The sequence below is a fragment of the Rhinoraja longicauda genome, chromosome 25 (genome assembly GCF_053455715.1).
Source record: "Rhinoraja longicauda isolate Sanriku21f chromosome 25, sRhiLon1.1, whole genome shotgun sequence".
Classification (NCBI taxonomy): domain Eukaryota; kingdom Metazoa; phylum Chordata; class Chondrichthyes; order Rajiformes; family Arhynchobatidae; genus Rhinoraja; species Rhinoraja longicauda.
The window spans coordinates 2,938,721-2,962,043 of record NC_135977.1 but is presented as its reverse complement, the minus strand read 5'-3'; the positions used below and the strand labels follow the sequence as shown (position 1 = coordinate 2,962,043).

The window sequence follows — 23,323 nt, the reverse complement described above, 5'->3', positions numbered from 1 at the left end:
GATAGACTGATGAACACGTTGAGATTGATGGGCTGAATCGTGCTGGGAAAGCAGAACAGAATCTGGATCTGTGTATGTCACTTTGATCAAAAAACTAAGTGCTGGAGGAACTCAGCAGACCAGGCAGCATTGGCAGAGGGAAATGGACAGATGACTACTTGTCTCAGTGGCAAAGATGGTATATGGTATGTTGGCCTTCATTGGTTGGGGCATTGAGTACAATAGTCAGGAAGTCAACTGCAGTTTTATAAATCTTGTGCAGGTCTGACCTTCCTTGGAAGAGACCAATGATCAATATCTTTGAAGCTCTTGCTCACGTACAAGCTCCTAGACCGTATACTCTTTGGAGGAACTCGCTTCCCTTCCAGTATGTCAATGGTACCAATATGGACCACAAACTCCAGCTGCTTAGCCGCCCCTAACGGAATGACCTGTGCCTGCTCAGAGACATCCTTGACCCTGGCACCAGTTAACACACCATCTTGGAACTTCGCTTGCAACCACTGTGATGCCTGCCTGTACCCATGATTCCAGAGTCCTCTTTCATTATTGCTCACCAAGTCTTAGCCTGATGCTGCTGTTCAACACAGCCAGGCATAGTGTCACTGTTCTGGCTGCTGCTGCTTTTGTGTTCCTCCCTCCTCCCTCCCCTCCCCCTCCCCCCCCCCCCCCCCCCCCCCCTTCCCCCTCACGGCCAACAGTATCCAAACTGGTGTTTGCGTTTGAGAAGGAGAGCAACAGGAGACTCCAACAAGACCTGCCAGTCTCTCCTGATAACCACTCATTCATTTTGCTAAATCTAGTGTAACCATCTCCTGAAGTTGTTTTTCAACTACTACCATGACTGTACTAGCTTTAGTACTGCTGCTTTAAACTCTTCACCCTCAGATAAGAACTTGCTTTTAATTTTAATGAACTAATATTAATTGTGCCATTAGAATATTTCCCAGCTTCACTGCCCCAAACCAATGGCCAATGGATGGGCAAAAAAATTAAAACATCTGCCCCACCTTGAACAGATTCAAAATGCAGAATGATCAACAAGACAAAAACAGAAACAGTGAAGTAATGGAAATAATGTTCATAATTTAACTGAAATCCATTTTCAAACAGCATTCCAAGCAACCTGTAACATGAAAAACACAGCAAGTGGCTCTTAAAAAATATGCAATTTCTTTTTAAAGCAAGGAAATAATTTACCCATCTGCAAATAAATGGTTAATTTACAAAAGGCATCGTCATATCTGCCAGTTAAATTCAAACAGATTTAACAACATTAAGCATCAAGAACCTTTTCACTTTCCATTCACTTTGCATAACTTTAACATTTAACATTTGTGGATTTGTTATTAAATGTGAAATCTGCTGGAGGAATGTGAAATATGTGAAGTGTCTCCTCTTGTCTCTCTCCCCATCCCTTTCACCCCCCCCCCCTCCCTTCCCCACCACCACACTCCCCAAGAGTGAAATGCCGTAGATAAAAGTATTGCATGCTTACCTTGTGCCACTTGTTCTAGAGGTAACAAGACTTTCGTGAAACACAAGAGCATTTGATCCACAACTGGTCAAGGCAGACTTTGGCAAACCTTTTGCACTGGGGGGGAAAAAAACACAAAAGAAACATCAGGATCTAATTTTCTAATTCCTTTTGAAAAAGCAGCCCATGAGTCTTTAAACAGCAGTTGAGGATCTGGGCATTTCTTTGATATGGATGTTGTACTGATGCACCTTGTTGCTGCCCTACACTTTTTTAAAACTCTACTCCCTCTGGAGCTTTTAGCACTACCTGCCGTACTCGTGTATGGTTTGATTGTATTTTTGTGCGGTGTGATTTGCTTGGTTTGCATGCAAAACAAGGTTTCTCCACTGCTTCTTTTGCACACGTAATGATAATAAACTAATGCCAACTGTTCTTTCTGAAAATGCTGCATGACCTGAAAATGTTCCAATATTTTAGATTTTCATCGTGCAAAAACAATTACTTAATATTGCAACATTTGAAATAAATTAACACAAGCATAACTCAATCAATTCCGTAGATACAAGGAATTGCAGATGCTGGTTTACAAAACCAAATGTGCTGGAGTAACTCAGCAGGTCAGGCAGTATCTCTGGAGAAGGTGGATTCTTGCTTAGACAAAAACTGCTGGACTAACTCAGCAGGTTGGACAGCATCTCTGGAGAAAAATAATAGGTGACATAAGAGATGCTGATTGACCCACTGAGTTACTCCAGCATTTTATGCCCATCTTCAGAAAAACCAGCATCTGCAGTTCCTTCCTACACGTGGCTTCTTGTTTGTCTGAAGAACCTTGACCCGAAACGTTGCATACCCATGTCTTCAAGAGATGGTCTGACCCGCTGAGTTACTCCAGCACTTTGTGTCTTTATTTAATCAATTCTGTACTGATCACCCATTGCAGAGATGGTATTAAAAAAGCTTTAAAAGATTTGTGAGAAAAATCTCCTGTTCAATAACATTCTGAGGTGGAAGCTGAATTTTAAAACAGTTGAACTGAACACTGCCCTCACCCAGAACAAGCAGCCAAACGCTTCTTAGGCAACTATATATCCTTGACAATTTAATCACAGTGCAGTGCAAGATAATGCAGCGTCAATGTTAACAGATGCTGCCCAAGTGCAGAACATCAAATCCAGAAGTTAAATCATGCCAATTGACAAACATTTGCAGGGACACCTTCGGTCACCATTGTCACAGTACAGTACTTTCCGTAAACAAAAGTAAAAATAGTTTGAAATGAGCCTGCAGAATCGTTGAAATTGGAAGAAGTTGATATTAGAAAATGGTTTCAGCATGAGCAATTTCGCCTGAATAAAACCGAGTGCTAGAGGAACTAAGGCAGCATCTGCAGAGGGAATTGACAGATGACATCTCAGATCGGAACCCTTTTTCTCCTGAACCTTAGTTGCTAATTATGGATATTGATGGCACAGAAATCAGTGCCAACCAATAATTTGGATCCATCACACAAAACAATGCCCACACATGACCGAAAAGCCAGTGCCCAATGGGGACAATTGTCAGCTGCTGCACCTGCTGACCAGTTCGCATGCGAGTTGGACTCCAGGAGTTAAGTTTAAGAACATTCAAGCTAAATGTGAAAATGGCAAATCAGTGTGGATGCACAGACGTGCAATTACTCGATTTGTACAAATTTAAAGGGTTAAATGAAAGGTGAAGCGCACATGCCAAACATGGGAGAATTAATGTAAGGAACCTAGAACAGGATTGGGCTAAAGTCACTCCAAGCCAAAGACTGGCTCAAATATACAGGCCTCAGCATCCAAAATGGTGCATTATTTCTCTCACTTCTTATTGTACAACCAGTGAACAGGCCTGGAAACAAATGCATTTTTCAATTGCAGGAACCTACGAGTTCCCTTCCCATTCCCATCAGTCCACTTAAGCTCTCTCTCCCTTTGTTCATCTTTCCCATCCGTCTCTTCTCTCCTCTCCCCATTAACATAAAGGCACTTTTCACCCTCTTCACCTGGACCAACATTTTTGATTATTGTTTTTGATGAAGTCATAGTCATATGGCGTGGAAACAGGCCCTTCGGCCCAACATGCTCATGCCGACGTACATGCCCCATCTACACTGGTCCCACCTGCCAGTGTTTCCCCAATAACCCCCTAAACCCAATCAATCCATGTACCTGCCCAAGCATCTCTTAAATGTTGTGATGGCACCTGCCTCAACAGCCTCGCCTGACAGCTTGTTCTATGTACCAACCACCCTTTCCCTACTCAGGGCAAAAGACATTGTGCATTTACCCGACGTATTCCTCTCATGATCTTATACATGTCTGTAAGATCACCCGTCAATCTTCTGCGCTCTGAAGAAAATAGTCCTAGCCTGCTCAACCTCTCCCGAAAGCTCAGGCCCTCGAGTCCAGGCAAAATTCTCTGGGATTCTCTTTCCAGCTTGACAAGGTCTTTCCTGTAACGTGGCCTGTTTCTAACGGGCCGCGCGGCCAGAAGGCTTCCCGATGGGCTACAGCTGTGGACTGGGAACACGGCCGGAGGCCTTTATCGTGGCACTGCAGCCTTGGTGCCCCCTAGATCGTCACGTAGAAGCCCGGGTCGGGGCCTTTCGGGTTGGTGAAGCGGCCGGCAGAGGCCCAGGTTGGCACCATGGAGGCGTGAAATGGGGCATCGACAGCAGTGAGGGCTTGGCAGCGGTACCGGTGAAATCTTACGACGATGGGGCCTCGGCGGTGGTGAAGCCTCGCCGTGGCGGCGATGCCTCATGGGTCGACCCGCGGACGAGACCGTGAGGAACAACATGAAGGAGGGAGGGGAAGAACAATGGAGGACCCAACGTGGGGGGACCGCCGTGAGGGAGGTGGGGGAACAATGGACAATATGGGGGTGGGGGCACGGACAAAGGGGACTATAGGGGGAGCAAGCGTGCTATGTAACTTTGTCAGTGCTGCAGGTAGCTGCTATGTGTACATTGTGTATGCAAGCAAAGAATTTCACTGTGCCTAGTCGCATGTGACAATAAAGTATTCCTATTCCCAAAACTGAATACTAAATGTGGCCTCACAAATGTTTTATACAATAGTAATGTGATCTCACAACTTCTATACTCGATACTCGGACTGATGAAGGCCAATCAGGCATGTGAGCGAGGTTAAAAAACAGAGGAAAAGAGCCGAGCGCTTGCGTGAGACGTACAGCAGGGGTCAAAAAATTGGAAAATTTACACACAAAAGTACCAGTTTCTCCTCTTTTAGTGCATTTCAAAGTAAAAATGGACATTACAAAATAATGTGTATATGTCACTGAATACGAATAACATTTAAGTAAATTTGCACATTAATTGATAATCAGCCCAAAAAGGTGCTAATTGGCTTTTCTGTTGTGTTTTATATTTTAACCCCGTCTCAATTAATTTAGTTATATAATCTTGCACTTAAATTTAATATTTACTCATTGCAGTTCCATCACTGATTTTCTGGTACTCTTAGTTCCAGAGCTTTGCTGGTTTATCCAGCTGGCCAAGGCATTGGCTATGGGGATAGATTTGCGGGCTCCAGCTGGGCTGGAGTTCCAGAGTCCCGGCCGCAGGTTGCATATTCAACCCACCGATCGACCGTGGAAGTCCTGATGAAGTCGAGATTGGTTGCCTTGCCCAGCCTAGGCGCTACATTTCCGGGGAGACTTCCAGGGAAGGGGGATTTCTCGCGGAACCCCTAGCGGCCGAATTGACAAATTGGCCGTGGAAGACCCGATGAGGTCGAGATTGGCTGCCTTGCCCAGCCTAGGTGTTAAATTTTCGGGAAGACATTCAGGGCGCGGGGGATTTCTCGCGGAACCCCTAGCGATCTCTAGCGGAACCCTAGTGTTCATTACAAAAAGTCTTTACATCATTTTTCTTTTCTTTTTTTTCCGATCAGATTTCTCCGTTGGTAAACGCGATTTTGGCAGTGAAAAACGGGGAAATCACACAAAAACGCAGAAATGTATTTTAAAAACGCGGAAATCCCCGGAAAAGTCTCATGCCTGCCAGGGGGACTTCCATCCCTATTATTTAACTGTAGGGAAATGAACTAATTTGCCTTGTCATTTAACTTTTCTTGTTGCTTTGTTCTTACATTACAGACACTGACACTCGAGCCTCTTGCTATCATGGTGTTATGGTGTTGAGGACCAATTGTATACATTTGTAAGAATTACAGTAATTTTTAACAAGACTTTCTTTGGTCAGTCAAGTGGCCATTTTATTGGGGCAATAGATTATTTTTAAATGACAGAGTAGAAGCCAATTGACTGTGTGAGCAGGAAACTTGATCAATGACCAACTGTGGTATTTAAATAACCAAAGATTAAGGCTAAAAAAAACAAAAGCCAAAAGACATACAAGAAATAGTTGACATTTATTCTGATAAATAACTTCAGCATTGGTTTACCACTTCAAAGGGAAACCACATATAGGTTCAAATTGCGGCCAAAAGAATATAGTACATTTCGCTGCTATAAAGACTGGCTGAACAGCAAAAACATTATCTGACTGTTACAGATGTGTAATGACTCACACAAAAAAGTTTTTCACTATATCTCTGGATGTGGCAATAATAAACCAATACGAGTGGAACAAGTAACTTGATTTTCCCTTGCAATTTTCATGCCCTCAGGAAAACCCAAAGGGTTTCACAATTAAAAACTTTTAAAATGCTCTCATTGTTCATGTAAAGGAAGTACCATCATCCTCAAGAATACCTGGAAGTACCATCATCATATTTGCAGGTATCACAAAATGCTGGAGTAACTCAGCAGGACAGGTAGCATCTCAGGAGAGAAGGAATGGGTGACGTTCCTTGGCCTCACTATGGCACCGGAGGAGGCCCATGACAGAAAGGTCAGACTGGGAGTGGGAGGGGGATTTGAAGTGCTCAGCCACCGGGAGATCAGGTTGGTTAAGGCAGACTGAGCGAAGGTGTTGAGCGAAACAATCACCGAGCCTGCATTTGGTTTCGCCGATGTAAAGAAGTTAACGTCTAGAGCAGCGGATACAATAGATGAAGTTGGAGGAGGTGCAGGTGAACCTCTGTCTCACCTGGAAAGACTGTTTGGGTTCTTGGATGGAGTTGAGGGGGGAGGTAAAGGGGCATCTCCTGCGGTTGCAGGGGAAAGTGCCTGGGGATAGGGTGGTTTGGGTAGGGACGAGCGGACCAGGGAGCTACGGGGGGAACGGTCTCTGCGGAACGCAGAAAGGGGAGGGGATGGGAAGATGTGGTCAGTAGTGGGGTCCCGTTGGAGGTGGCGGAAATGTTGGAGGATGATTTGTTGAATACGCTGGCTGATGTGGTGGAAGGTGAGAACAAGGGGGATTCTGTCCTTGATACGAATGGGGGGGAGGGGAGGAAGAGCGGAGCTGGAGGATATAGAAGAGGCCCTAGTGAGAGCCTCAGCTATAATGGAAGAGGGGAAGCCCCGTTTCCTGAAGAATGAGGAAATCTCTGATGCCCTAGTGTGAAACACCTCATCCCGGGCGCAGATGCGGCGTAGACGGAGGAATTGCGAGTAGGGGATAGACTTTTTTGCAGGGGACAGGGTGGGAAGAAGTGTAGTTCAGATAGCTGTGCGAGTCAGTGGGTTTATAGTGGATGTCAGTCACTAGTTTGTCTCCTGTGATGGAGATGGTGAGGTCCAGAAATGGAAGGGAGATGTCAGAGATAGTCCAGGTATATTTAAGAGCAGGATGGAAATTGGAAGTGAAGTGTATGAAGACTTCGCTCAACACCTTCGCTCAGTCCGCCTTAACCAACCTGATCTCCCAGTGGCTGTGCACTTCAACTCCCCCTCCCACTCCCAGTCTGACCTTTCTGTCATGGGCCTCCTCCAGTGCCATAGTGAGGACCACCAGAAATTGGAGGAATGGCACCTCATATTTCACTTGGGCAGCTTGCAGCCCAGCAGTATGAACATTGACTTCTGCAACTTTAGATAGTTCCTCTGTCCCTCTCTTCCCCTCCCCCTTCCCAGTTCTCCCTCTATCTTCCTGTCTCCACCTATATCCTTCCTTTGTCCCGCCCCCCCTGACATCAGTCTGAAGGGTCTCGACCCGAAACGTCACCCATTCCTTCTCTCGTGAGATGCTGCCTGACCTGCTGAGTTACTCCAGCATTTTGTGATACCTTCGATTTGTACCAGCACCTGCAGTTATTTTCCTACACGACTCATCATATTTGCATGTAGAGAGCTTATTACTGCAAATGGATTCATATGAACATGGAGCTATAGCATGTTTTGTGTACAGGCAGTTTTGATACAGCTTTGGCACTGGGCTTTGTTTTCTTGGTTGACCGTTTATCCTGGTGATATAGCACAAGCACGTTGTGTTGTAATGAATGAATGAATACGTTTATTGGCCAAGTATGCATATACAAGGAATGTGGCCTGGTGCTCCGCTCACAAACATACAGTTAACAATTAAGAATAAAGCATAACCACATCAAAACAATAAGGATACAACATTACGGTCTAAACATGTGGGTGAAAATAAACCAGAGCAAAAAAGAGAATACAGACTTTGGTTATTGAGTAGAACTATCACTCGTGGGGAAAAAAGCTGTTTTTATGTCTGGCTGTGGCTGCTTTGACAGTCCGGAGTCGCCTTCCGGAGTGCTTCGAAGAGTTTGTGGCCAGGGTGAGAGGGGTCAGAGATGATCTGTAATAGTAATTCTTGAGCGCAGGTTGTTCGGTTTTACTCATGTTTCCAGGATTAAATAGTCCCCAAGACACAGGTAAGGATTAGCAAAACACACAAAGTTCAGGAGGGACTCCATGAGCCAGGCAGCACCTGTGAGGGTAAATAATAGTGCCATTTCAGGTCAGGACACTTCTTCGGGGAGAATTACCCTAACGTGAAAATAGCCACCTTAGGGTTGTGTTTCAAAAGCATTCATGTGTGTGTGCAGGTAAGCAGATTTCATGTCTTGTTTGCAAGACGGTATTTCCAGCAATGTATCTCTCCGGTCATGCTTAGTGCCAGCCTCGGATTAGTTCTATGGCTCTGGAAAGGGGTATCCATCCCAAATCTTTCTCATTCAGCAAAGAATGTGACCCTGCACCCAAAACGGACAACTAACCAAGTTATTATTTTAAATAATGCACTAGTCGGGATATGCAATAGGTTTGCTGGAAATATCCATGCTAATCCAAACTGTTGCATTACAAAATACATCGAGGCTTTAAATGCACTGGATTTTTAAACGATCAAATTGTACTATGTACTTCTAGCTTTTGCTAAGCTTTCTTCCACACTTAAAATTGTCACATTCTAGGCGCATTTCAAAATGCAAATAATACCATAAGGCAGATCACATTCACTGAAGTGTGTGCATTTAAAATCTTCAAAGCTAATATATGTTAATCTTCTAAATTTACTTAGTTCATTTTGCTGTTCATTTTAAAGACATTAATAACTTCAGAAATAGAAGCAGGAGACTGCTATTCAGTGGCACATGCTTGTTCCAGCATGTAAGACCATCATGAAGTGCCGGAAAAACACAGCAAGTCAGGCAGCATCTCTGGGGAACATGGACAGACAATAGGTGCAGGAGTAGGCCATTCGGCCCTTCGAGCCAGCACCACCATTCAATGTGATCATGGCTGATCATTCTCAATCAGTACCCCGTTCCTGCCTTCTCCCCATACCTCTTGACTCCGCTATCCTTAAGAGCTCTATCTAGTTCTCTCGTGAATGCATTCAGAGAATTGGCCTCCACTGCCTTCTGAGGCAGTGAATTCCAGATTCATAACTCTCTGACTGAAATTTTTTTTCCTCATCTCCGTATTAAATGGCCTACCCCTTATTCTTAAACTGTGGCCCCTGGTTCTGGACTCCCCCAACCTTGGGAACATGTTTCCTGCCTCTAACGTGTCCAAACCCTTAATAATCTTATATATTGGATAATCTTATAGATAGGCGATGTCAGGTTGGGACTCTTCTTCAGACTTACCGTTTGATCTCTCATTTTCATACACTTTACTCTTCCTTATCTGTGACTCCCTCTTCCGACTCAGTCTGAAGTGTCTCCGCTCCGTCACCCACTCCTTCTATCCAGATACTGCCTGCCCTGCTAAGTTACTCCAACATTTTGTCTATCTTCGGTATAAACCAGCATCTGCAGATCCTTTCTACACATGTTTTCTATCCATGATATCCAGAGTTGTTGCCTGATCCATTGTGCGACTCCAGCACTTTGTGTTTTTTTCCTTGTAAACCAGCATCTGCAGTTCCTCGTATCTCCATCGGACCATGGTTGGTCTTGTACCTCTGAGCCACTTCTCTGAACCTATTGCAAAACATGCATCCACACTTATTTTCGAAAATCCATCCATCTTGAATATACTCAGCAACTGAACCTGCACAACCTTCTTGGGGAGAGAATTGGAAGGATTCTCTACATTGTGGGTGAAGAAATTTCTTATCTGTTGTGCATAGTAGTCCTCTTATTTTGAGATTGCACTCAGGTTCCAGAACATTTTTCTATATAGAGACGAAAGGAACAGCGAGTGCTAGAATCTTGATCAGAATATAGACTGCTGGAGGAACTCTGTGGATCAGGCAGCATCTCTGGATGGAATGGACGGATGATTCGGATCAGGGCCCTTCTTCAGACTTCCGATGGTCTGAAGAGTGCAGACCCAAATCATTGTTTCAATAGACAATAGGTGCAGGAGTAGGTCATTCGGCCCTTTGAGCCAGCACCACCATTCAATGAGATCATGGCTGATCATTCTCAATCAGTACCCCGTTCCTGCCTTCTCCCCAAACCCCCTGACTCCGCTATCCTTAAGAGCTCTATCTAGCTCTCTCTTGAATATATCCCACATATATCCCATCTGATCCACCAAGTTCCTTCAGTACTTTTTGTTTTCACTAACTTCAGCTATTTTGGTGATGTCAGTAAACTTGCCAGAAATTACATGGGCTCACTAGGGCCTGCTACATCCTTTTTCTTATTTCTCACAACATTCAACAAACCTTCCTCCACGATTTACAATGCCACTAGGTGACGTCTCCACATGCATCTTCCTGGTATTCTGAAAGAAACCATTTTGTGAACCAACTCCTATTTTTCTCTTCGCAGACTTGCATGTTCAATTTTTCTTGCATTAATTTCATAATTGAACAGTACTATCTATGCTCGAGATTAAATTCCAATCATTGGCCATAATCTTCTGCAAGTACAAATGCTGGCACAGACTTCCAGGAGAGAAACGGCACAATCCAGCACACAAATCTTAATTAAATTCTTGTTTACGACCAAAAAGCAAAAAAGCTATTACCAATACAATACAGAAAATCATTTCCTTGCAGCAAAGTAGCCTGGAGACATACTTGGTGTATTATTTGTTTAGTATATAGTACTTTGGTTATCTTTCCAAGCAGTTACAACTGCAGCAAGAAGCTTTGAGCCTTATCAAATGAAGCACTGTCACTTTAACAATATGGAGCCAAATATTCTTTGACTGAGGAAGTCTTTGATTTCAATGTCAGCACTGCACAAACCCATGACCCCTTTTCCTGACCACAACTCCCCTTCAGTTAACATGGATCAAAAGTCAGCTCTCGTTTCCCGAAAAGACACTAAAGACGGCAAAAGCTTTGAGCAAGACTGGCTTGTTTATCATCATTAACTATGCAAGTCATGCTAAGGAAAACAATTTTGTTGATCCCACAATATTAGCATATTCATTTGCTTGCTTTCCATTCAGATAATATTCAACCCACCACATAATTAGACTTACACTGCAGCATTTTATGTAACTTTTTGAAATCTTGGCTTTCACCTATACAACGACATTGACTCTCAAAGTACAGCACAGGAACAGGCTCTTCTGCTCACAATGTCTAAGCCAAACATGATGCCAAGATAAACCAATCTCGTCTTCCTGCACATGATCCATTTCCCTCCATTTTCCTGAAGGTTTGATGCATGTCCATGTGCCCATCTAAAAGCCTCTGAAATGCCACCAAGTTATTTGCCTCCACCACCACCCCATGTCTCATTTGGCTTCAGTGTGGCAAACCTAAAAAGGACTGTAGATTTGCCATGGCTTAGCAATGGCGGGCTCCTTGAGCAGAACTGACCCTGGCTATGCTTTATGCCCTCATGTGAAAGCCACACCTTTGGGGTTTTTTTTTTTAAGACTGCCTTCCTTGCATCAGAAACATCACAATGCTACCATCTCTAGATTGTCCAGCAAGAGTACAAATAGGAAGATCAAAATCAGCATGCACTCTGAGGCATGGTAGCAAGGAGAATGTCACTGCAATTCTTGTGGACTGGTTGTCCCTAACACTGGTCCAATACAAGATGTAAAAACAAGAAACTGCAGGAGATGGTTTACCAAAAAAGACTCAAAAGTGCTGTGGTATCTCAGTGGGTCAGGCTTGAAAACCAAATAAGAAAATTTAACCACAGGCCTAATTCAGCACCAAACTACTAAGGGCCCGGGACTATTAACTTTGCATTCGTTTTTAGCTTGCAATCTAAATAATCTGCTTTACTAATAACTGACAATTATATATTTATTGTCAGTTTGCATTTAATGCATCTGTAAAGCTGCAGCAAGAAATTGTTTTTGTTCCAAATCCAGTGAACGTGACAGTGAAACACTCTTGACTCTTTTGAACATGTATGGAAATGGTGGTGAAGAGTTTCTTTCGACAGAAACATGAATGTGGAGGAGCTGGAAGGATACAAAAAAGTTTATAGACAATAGGTGCAGGAGGAGGCCATTCGGCCCTTTGAGCCAGCACCGCCATTCAATGTGACCATGGCTGAACATTCTCAATCAGTACCCCGTTCCTGCCTTCTCCCCATACTCCCCATACCCACTGACTCCGCTATACTTAAGAGCATTACGCTCATTGCAGACAAAGTGGGCCGGTGGGCCTATTCTTGTGCTGCATTGTTCCATGTTCTAAATTCTTTAAAACACTCTGTAGAAAACAACCAACTGGCCAATGCTTAAACTAGATTGCCACCCACCCTCACAAAGCAGAACCCATCAAACATGCTTTTGTTTCAATCACTGGAGTTCCCTCTACCTTGTGTAATATTAAACTGAGCTGCCAAAAATGATCCGTTTCATGGTTATATATATTCGCTAACAGAAGGCCCCTTCTTTCATCAGTCACCCCAAAATAATAAGTAGGCCCACAGATAATTTCTGATCATGCAATTTGGACAAGAGCCTCTCATGAACAAAACATCAGAAATTATCCCTCAAAACTGTGCTAATTTTTCTTGTTGAGTTCAAATTCCAATCTGGAATGTTTCAGCATGGAAACAGGCCATTCGGCCCACCGGTTACCTGTTCACACTAGTTCCATATCCCACACACAAGGGGCAATTTACAGAGGCAATTAATCAAAAATCCCACGCGGCTTTAGGCTGGGGGGGGGGGGGGGGAGACCGGAGGAAACCCACGCGGTCATATGGAGAATGTGTAAACTCCACACAGACAGCACCCAAGGTCAGGATCGAATCCAGGTCTCTGATTTGTGAAGGAGCCGATCAACTACTCCAATGCTTGAATTAGACTTTAATAGTAGGTTTTTTTTCATACACCTTCATGAATTGTATTATAACCAAATCACTATTTTGGGATGTAGATGTTCCAACATTTTCAATCAATGGTAAATTAACAAAAGTATTATTTCCCAAACCAAATTCCTGTGGTGAAATGCACTGCATTCAGTGGGTAAACAAGAAAAACAAGTTGCTGATGTCTTGGAAAACAAAAATTCAATTTCCCCTATTGGAACTGATGTTGACAGCAGCTCTCTTCTCAGCAGAATCTGGCAACAACATTAGAGAAGTTAGATTGAAACGTGCAGCATCTGGTCTGAGTTGGGTGATTTTGTGACTACACCATTTAATCTGTTAGCAGGTTTTCTTTGATAGTCGATCAGCATGACAGAAATTTGCAGAAAAGTACAAGATTCTCAAAATGGCACCAACACCAACATTCAATGAAAGTCAAAGAACTGCTGATGGACATTCAAAATAAAAACAGAAAAAGGAGGAAGTTAGGCAGCGTGAAGAAAGAAACAGTTAACATTTCAGGTCAAGACCAGATGAATCTGTTCATTTCAGATATGTCTGAAGAAGGGTCCCAACATGAAACATCACCTATCCATCTTTTCATGGGATGCTGCCTGGCGTGCTAAGTTACTCCAGCATTTTGCATCTCTTTTTGTAAACCAGCATCTGCAGTTCCTTGTTTCAACATAAATCTTCTTTCCCGCCCCGAAAAATAGTACCAATAAACACGTTAAAATTCCCCTGGTGTTATCCTCTAAACACTACTTAAGCTGGTTGATATTATGCCAAAGAAAGATCAGAGGGTTGGTGGAAAGATGAAGCTAAGCATCAAACTGCTGGCAGAGAAACAATCACAGAACTTAGCAGGGATTAAGCAGACTGGATAACTGTGAAAAACCATGAAGCACGTACAATTTCCCTGATGCATGCCTGGGAAGCAACCAAGGCAGACAGAGATACTTCATCCATGAGGATGCACGCACAGCAAAAGAGAATCATCAATACTACAACATTGGTTTAAGATGAGCAATGTTAAGATAAGATTTAAAAAGGGACGTGAGAGGGACGTTTTTCCCTACAGAGGTTGGTGGACATATAGAACAAGCTACAGTAAAGAAGTGAAGGAGGCAGGTACAAGTGGGTTTTTTTTAAAATTGGCCACAAACTGGTAAATGGGACTAGCTGAGGAAGGCACCTCAGTTGGTGTGGATCTGTTTCCCTACTGTATAATTCTACAACGTTATGACACACCAATCCCAGGAAAGAACACTGAATTTACTCCTGCAGTTGATCGAGTTGAATGAGTCTTTTGCACAGCCTCATTCTGCTGTAATATAATCTGTGTTTGGAGTCACCCAGTACTAAAATCCCAATTTGGCACATTTAGCCAGTTTCCAAACCGAATCCTTCAGTCCAATCCATGGTGCATTTCCATTAACAGGAAATGAGATGTCCACTCTTAAACATTTTTCTAATCACCTCCCAGAAATAAAGCACATGGAACACAGGCGGAGAAGCTCAATTTAACTTTTGAGATATAGCTGCCAACTCTATTTTCCCAGGGCAGCCATTGGAAAAGATAGACACATTATTGAAATCAAATAAACACTCCCAGAAAGTCCAACACAAGTGCAGTTTTTATGGGAATGAGCCAAAGTGGTGAGCAGGAGCAATACAAGCTCCAGCTGCTGCTGACAATACACTGGCTATTTTAAACTTTAATTTCAAGCTTTGCTTTGGGCTTGGTCACAAAAGACAACATCACGGTGGCGCAGCAGTAGAGTTGCTGCCTTACAGCGAATGCAGCGCCGGAGACCCAGGTTCAATCCCGACTATGGGTGCTGTCTGTACGGAGTTTGTACATTCTCCCCGTGATCTGCGCGGGTTTACTCCGAGATCTTCGGTTTCCACCCGCACTCGAAAGATGTACAGGTTTGTCGGTTAATTGGCTTGGTAAATGTGAAAACTGTCCCTCGTGGGTGTAGGACAGTGTTGATGTGTGCGGGGATCGCTGGTCGGCGCGGACCCGGTGGACCGAAGGGCCTGTTTACGCGCTGTATCTCTAAACTAAATTAAACTGGTCTGCATTGCGCAGATTTTCCCCATTTCAATGCAAACTGGTAGAGCTGCTGCTTCACAGCGATAGAGACCCGGGTTCAATCCTGATCTCGGGAGCAGTCTGTGTGGAGTTTGCATGTTCTCCCTGTGACCGCGTGGGGTTCCTCCGGATGCTCCGGTTTCCTCCCACATGCCAAAGACGTGTGGGTTTGTAGGTTAATTGGCGACTGTAAATTGCCCCTTGTGTGTAGGGAGTAGATGAGAAAGTGGGATAACAGGACTAGTATGAATGAGTGATCAGTGGTGAGTGTGAATTAACTCGGTGGGATGAAGGGCCTGTTTCAATGCTTTACCTCTAAACTAAACTGCATTTCTTTCATCGAATTAAGATCTAGTGCAGGAAATTGCAGATGCTAGAATCTTGAGAAACTAAATTGCCCTACTCCTTATACTCAACTCCCACTTTTCTCTTTAGACCCCCTCTTTCCCCCCTCACCCATGACTTCTTCCACCCATTTCCCTCTCTAGCTTAAGATAGACACAAAATGCTGGAGTAACTCAGCAGGACAAGCAGCATCTGCAGATAGAAGGAATGGGTGACATTTCAGGTCCAGACCCATCTTCAGGCCAGCGTCTGCAGTTCCCTTCCACACGTTCCCTTTCTAGCGTTACATTTCACTCCCTTTCCTTCATTAGTTGACACCCTATTATATATTTTTTGTATCCACCCATCACTTTCCAGGCCTTGCCACAACCCACACCTCCTGTCTAGCATTCTCCCCTCCACTCTGACCTGAAGGATCATGACAAAATGGCATCTGTCCCATCCCTCCACATGTGCTGCCTGACCTTCAACCTTTCAATTCCTTCAACCTTTTGTTTTTTGCTCACTAAATTCCTAGTCAGACACTGCTACTCTAAGCCATTCTTAACTGCACAAACTAAAGACAACTTTGTCCTCTAACAATTTCATTTTCATGCAAAGAATCCTTTAGTTCAGCGTTCATCACACAAATGGCATACAATTGTAATTTGCCATGGCCAGCATAAAATGTGCGCCCTTTTACTTTTTGAATAGGAAGTTTTAAAGTCTTGCAAATGCATAACAAATGTGAGATCCCATCTGTGATTTATCTTTGTATTCAACATAAAAGGATACTTCACAACCATTTCCAGACATTACTCTGTCCATTAAAACATTGAGCTTCAGTTAAAGGTATTTTTTGCTTTCATGGTCCCTACGGTCAAAGTCTCATGATCAGAACACACCCTGGTTAAAACACAACTGCACTGTGCCCCCACTGTACATTTAACCAAATTATTTCTGCCAAACTAATAAGATGTAAATTTTACATATTCACCTTTTCTATATTCTAGGTCAGCTAACAATATTCTATTCTTCTTCCCATTTCAATTCCAGAATAGGAAGCATTTCATGCCTTGACAAATAAATTAAACTATTTAATTTCATGGCGTCATAGTGTGGAAACTGCCCCTCCAGCTCAACTTTCCAATGCCGACCTACATGCCCCATCTACATTAGCTCAGCTGCCCGCATTTGGCCTACATCCCTCAAAACCTATCCTATCCATGTACCTGTCGAAATGTTTTTTGATAGTACCTGCCTCAACATTGTGATAGTACCTGCCTCAACTACCTCCTCTGGCAGCTCGTTCCAGAGACCCACCACCCCATGAAAAAATTGCCCCTGAGGTTCCTCTTGAATCTCCTCCCCCCCACCCCCCTCCCCCACTAACTTAAACCTATGTACTCTGGTTCTTGATTCCCCAACTCTGGGTAGAGGACCATGCATTCACGCTACCTATTCCTCATGATCGTCTTTACTGCCACAAGATCACCCCTCATCCTCCTGCACTCCAAGGAACAAAGACCTAGCCAACCCAACCTCTCCCTGCAGCTCAGTCCCAAGTCCTGGCAACATCATTGTGATCGTATATAGTTTAAATGTAGGAACTAAAGTTATTAATACAAAACAATGGAAACTATTGTAATTTATAAAATTTAGTTAATTGTGGAAAATGTAAAACAAAATTAAATGGTATGACATGACAGAGGTCTATTAGCATTACAAAATAAATATTAAACACGTGTGACATCATAAGTGGTGAACAAATGTTCAGAAGGTTGGTATTTAAAACTTAATTCAAAATGTGGGATTAGTGGAAAGTTAACACTTCTGCAACAGCTTGTCATGTAGCATGCATGAATTAATGCAGACAGCAACGAGAGGGAGGGACGGAAAAACACGACTTAGATTGAAGTATTCTGCTGAATTAAGACGACAGACAAAATATTCCTGTTTGGTAGGTAGCTAGCTATCAAAGAGAGCTATTTGTAAAAACTGAAAAAGACAAATTATCTAGGTCACAACAGTGTCATTCTATTTGTAACCACATACAGGACAATCTCAACTGATGTACATGGCACATATGTGCACTAAACTAATTCTCGTCTTCAATGTCAATCCATCTAAGCTAATCATTTCCGAATGGAGACAAAGCTAGACTCAAAGGAATGTGGAACCCAGCCAATGTGAAATGATACATTCCATGCTAAATATCAGTTATCAAAAAGCATGCATACTCAAAGACATACTGTATATATTTAATAATGTTGAAAAACTCCACGCTCCCCCCTGAAAATGGAATGTCTTTTGGGTCCAGACATCAGCTTTTCATTCCACACATTGCGGTTTAGGTGACTGAATGAATTATCAGAAATCCAGCCTTTCAGAGAGGTGGAACCACATTAAGAATAAATGGAATATATCAGCTCTTCAAACTTGAATATCTGGACATGGTCCATCTGGTCTTACCACAAATTTAAGCTGTGGTATTTCTTTCCAACTTCAAGATTCCATATAAACCAATCCAATGAACAACAGATTTTCAAAAGTTAGCAAGAATTGCGTAAAACAAAGAAACTGTAAATATGACAATCCTGGATGATTAGATACAAGAGGCACCTGACCCAGGACTGATCCCGACCTTAAAGTTTATCTTTGAAGAAAAAGGATGGGTGACATTTCAGGTGACCTTTCTTCGGCAGTGTGAAGAAGGGTCTCTTGCCGAAACGTCACCCATCTTTTTTCTCCAAGAATGCTGCCTGTCCTGCTGAGTTACTCCCGCACTTTGTGTCTATCTTTGGTATAAACCAGCATCTGCAGATCATTGTTTCTACTCCATGTTTACCAGTATGGAATGTAAATGCTGACCACTTGAGATTTCTTTCCACACCCCAAAGGTCCGCTGGCAAATTAATTGGGTGCTCCAAATTCCATAGTTGAGTGGTAGAAGCAGGGAGGGGGAGAGCTCAACAGGCTTTCAGAACACATTTCACTCAAGTGAGAGATAGTGCTGGGTGCCAGCATTGATGCAACAGGCCAAATGGCCTTCCACATTAAGAAAATATGAAACCAAGCGTCCAGCTAAGGTAATGAATGTAGAAGGAGGAAGACCTCAAACTACCAATGGGTTGACATAAAGGTGTTGATCAAAAGAGACAAAATCCACCCCTGAAGTGATGCCATGGAGTTTAAAACCATCTGTGAAATGCACAGCTCCGTGCAGAATCTTCTCGGTGCTGAACTGTCAACTTGATTAAAGAGTAGACCAAAAACCATTTCATGGACCAACTTAACTTTTTCGGTAAATTCATTCTGCAGTGGCAGATTGTTTTTTTCCCCGCGTTTCCGAACATTGAAATTCAGAGCGTCTGTTTACACCTTTTGAGATTTGGTCTTTCACAACACTCTCTCCATTTCCTGTGCAGATCATCCACTGCATTATCAGTTGGCTCAGCAAACTCAACTTTATCGTGAGAAGTTGTCTTTCAGCCAACATGCACTCAGCCACTGATCTGCAAGGGAGCTCCACAATGCCATTTGTACGTCATCGATGGACAAACAAATTGTCACTTGATGACCCTGCCTGACTTCCCTCTCTGTGCAGGAAGGAACTGCAGATGGTGGTTTAAATTGAAGATAGACAAAATGATGGAGTAACTCAGCGGGACAGGCAGCATCTCTGGAGAGAAGGAATGGGTGACCTTTTGGGTTGAGACCCTTTTTCAAACTTCAGTCTGACTTCCCTCTATGTTTGTTCTCAAGTGATTTCCACGTAAAGCTAGTTATCTTCAAAATAGTGGATATACAAGAGAATAGCTCCCTTAAAGATTGCGCCATCTTAAAATATACGCACATTACATTAAAGACGACAACTTGTCCATGTGGAAAGTTTCAAATTGAAAGTTTGACTGAAGTTAGATACATTCCATATTCTGACCATCAGGCCATTGGACCAAGGCAAATTGTCAGCTGGCCAAATAACTGTTGGTCATGACAATGCTGAAGGAGGAATTGAACATACAACTCAGAAACAGAGGTGGCTATTGACAACTTCAAGCTTAATGTGTTATTTAACTTAACTCCATCCACTAACCTGGGCTTTATACTTTGACTGAGCAAGATCAATTTGGATTTCACTTTACATCAATTTAGCCACATTTGTTTTGGACAGAGCTTCACACATTTGCAAGAAATGTTTCCTAAATTAGCTCCAACATTCCTAGACTCAAGATAGACACAAAAAGCTGGAGTAACTCAGCGGGACAGGTAGCATCTCTGGAGAGAAGGAATGGGTGACGTTTTGGGTCGAGAAACTTAGCACGAAATCCATCCTGAAGTCTGAACAGATCACAACCTGAAATGTCACCCATTCATGTTCTCCAGAGATGCTGCCTGACCCACTGAGTCATTGTGCCTCCGGCATTGTGCCTACCTTTGGTATAAACAGTATCTGCAGTTACTTTTTATTACAAAATCTGTCCTATCCAACTCTTCAAAATGGGTCGAGACAAACTAGCCTTGACCTTCTATATTCCAGACATATGTTTAGTTCAGAGATACAGCACGGAAACAGGCCCTTTGGCTCATCGAGTCTGCACCGACCAGCAATCCCCGTACATTAGCATTATCCTACACACTTGGAACAATTTACAATCTTTACTGAAGCCAATTAACCTACAAACCCGCACGTCTTCGGAGTGTGGGAGCAAACCAGTGCTCCCGTGGAAACCCCACGCGGTTACAGGGAGAACATAGAAACTCCATGCAGACGGCACCCAAAGCAAGGATTTAACTCCAGTCTCTGGGGCTGCAAGGCAGCAACTCCACCGCTGTGCAGCCCTGCAGGTTTATTAGTTTCTGCATTTTCTCAAATTTACACATGGAACCTCAGTCACGCCTCTGTATAAAATACAAAGCCTCCACAGGGTTTGTGAGGAATTGCAAATCCACCCTCGTGCTGCCTCGTCCAAGCGAGCCATCTCAATGATGCCCTACCCAAAGCCCATTTACTAACGAGGCTTCTAACTGTCTGACCCCAGAGTGGAGTCAGTTTATTTGGTCCTCCACACCTGGTCGAGCTTCAAGTGGGCATTGAGGACCACAGGGTAGTGAGTCTGGCTCAAGTTAAATTTAGCCCATGTGTTTTATAGGCAATTCAGATGGACATGAAACAAAATAAAAAGGAAAAGTTAATATAAAACACAAGCAATATTAAAAAGTGATCACATCAGAACTGAAAGATGTCTGAAGTGTCCCAATGTAAAGTATCACCTACCCATTCCCTCCACAGATGCATCCTGAACCATATCACTCCAGCACTTTGGCATCATGAGCAAAGATAGTTTAGGTGGTCTGCTTCGTGCATTTTAAAACATCGCAGGAAAATATCACACATTTTAAGAGCGTCTGGATTATGTTTAGTGCCAAGTAATGAATGAATAGTTAATCAGGAATTTAGCTGATATCAGTTGTAGGAATTTTAATGTAATCTCCATTCAAAGTGAAATCAAAACATCTATAAATCAGAATTTTCAGCATTAATTTTAAGATATTGTTTAACAAAACTCTGCTGTCGATAGAGACAGATACTGGGATCGGCTGCCATTATCTAGACTTCCAGAGGGCTTTGAAATGATTCTGTGAACCGTCAAATGAAAGGTCGCAGAATGCCAAGTCAGAAGTAGAAAGATGTCTTGATTGCAGCGAGCTATCCAATTCAAAGAAGGAACGATAGAGCTGTGCAGGGTGATAAAAAAGCCAGGACGTGGAATCCAAAATGAACTGGTTTTAGGTCATGTTTAAATTGATTTCTGCTTGGAGGCAAAATTAGGAAATTACACCAAACTGGGGGATGGTTGATATCATATATCATATCATATATATACAGCGCGGAAACAGGCCTTTTCGGCCCACCAAGTCCGCGTCGCCCAGCGATCCCCGTACATTAACACTATCCTACACCCACTAGGGACAATTTTTACATTTACCCAGCCAATTAACCTACATATTTGGTGATGAATGGGAAGATCTGTCAGGAAGTATTAAACACGATAGATACAGAGTGGAAACCGGCCCGTCGACCCACCAGCAATTATCACATGCACTAGCACTATCCTGCACACTAGGGACAATTTACAGAAGCCAATTAACCTACAAACCGAAACGTCTTTGCAAGGTGGGAGGAAACTGGAGCACCCGGAGAAAACCAGTCACAGGCAGAACGTACAAACTCCCGATAAACAGCACCCGTAGTCAGGATCGAACCCGAGTCTCTGGTGCTGTAAGGTTACGCTACGCCATTGATTGAAACAAAAATTACAAGATGTTAATAAATACACAGAATGATTATAACATAATTATTAATATGAAATGAATTTAGGAACGTTTTTAAACTTCTTAGTTACCTGTGTGCACTCACATAAAAAACACTCATCAGTAATCTACTGAGTGATTTGAAACTGTCAAAACAGCAATTTTCTCAAATAATTGATCAATGGAAAATAAATTTGATTAGCCCAATTCTACTCTCAGCTAAGTATGATATAGAAATCAGCAGCTATTACATTCCTCAGCTAAAATGAAATTGAAATATTTGCTCCAATTTATTAACTACAGTATTGCCAAATAGCTACTCTCACTTCAATTAATACATTTATTTGCCACCCATGTTAGGATCTTTGAACGGCAAGCAACTTCAGACTGAGAAATGGGCACAAGGACCATTTAGGCAAGGAACATAAATTCACTAAGGAAAGAAACTTTCATCACAATGTCCGACCCTCTGACAGACTAACCAGTGATGAGTGGTTTCAACAATTTGCTTTTAGTTCAAATCGATGTTTCAGACTTTAAAAAAATTGTGAATTCATGGCTTACTGCATAAAAAACATACAAAAGGCTCTACCATATCCACTTTACAGTATTTAATTAACACCAGTTACAAATTCAGATGTTATTTCAATTGAAGAAAGTTACATGAAAAAAATAATCACAATTTAATTTGCTGGAGATTAGGAGACGAGTAACCCAACACCCAGTACTCCCGCTTCCATTCCGACACTGATCAAAATTCAAGATGAGCACTTATGGGATTTGCTGACGAAGGGTCTTGAACCGAAACGTCACCCATTCCTTCTCTCCCGAGATGCTGCCTGACCCGTTGAGTTACTCCACCATTTTGTGCCTACCATGGGATTTGCTGTCCGAAAGCCAATATTCTGTATTGAAACTCCGTTAAATGGACCCTGACTAAAATAAGTAACCACAACATTCGCAGAAGGCAATACACAACAAACAAAATCTACTTCAGTGCATTAAAATATGGGGTAAATGCCAATAAAATTTAAAGTGTTTAAGAAATTGGTCACCAATTCAAACATTTACCTAGAATTTATTTCCATTAACTCTAGGTTTTTCCCATATCCTTCGATCCACTCTTCAAAATATATTCCCATTACATTGAAACCTTGGAAATTCTTCTCCACATTTGCCAACATCCATTTTCTCTCCATGGGCTTAAAACATGTACTTATTTATCCATGCTGACGAAGACGCCCCATCTACACTCATCCCTCCTGCCCGCGTTTGGCCCATATCCCTCTAAACCTTTAAAACCATATCCCTCACACCTTCAAATTAAGGGACAGTTTCTTCCCAGCAGTTATCAGGCAACTGAATCATCCTACCGTAACCAGAGAGCAGTGCTGAACTACTATCTACCTCTTTGGTGACCCTCGGACTGTCCTTGATCGGACTTTGCTGGCTTTACCTTGCACTAAACGCTATTTCCTTATCATACACTGTAAA

The 23,323-nt window shown here is 42.8% G+C and overlaps 1 protein-coding gene across 10 annotated transcripts in view; it reads right to left on the bottom strand.

Moving 5' to 3' along the window:
- The window catches only part of arvcfb (ARVCF delta catenin family member b), a 207,367-nt gene that overhangs the window by 128,623 nt on the left and 55,421 nt on the right, over positions 1-23,323 (bottom strand). For 8 of the 10 annotated variants that reach the window (XM_078421486.1, XM_078421491.1, XM_078421489.1 and 5 more), the window contains exon 3: positions 1,499-1,594. The exons of the other annotated variants lie outside the window; for them this stretch is intronic. The gene's annotated coding sequence lies outside the window, so the exon portion shown is untranslated. The remainder of the gene's footprint in view (positions 1-1,498; positions 1,595-23,323) is intronic. 10 annotated transcript variants of the gene reach the window in all.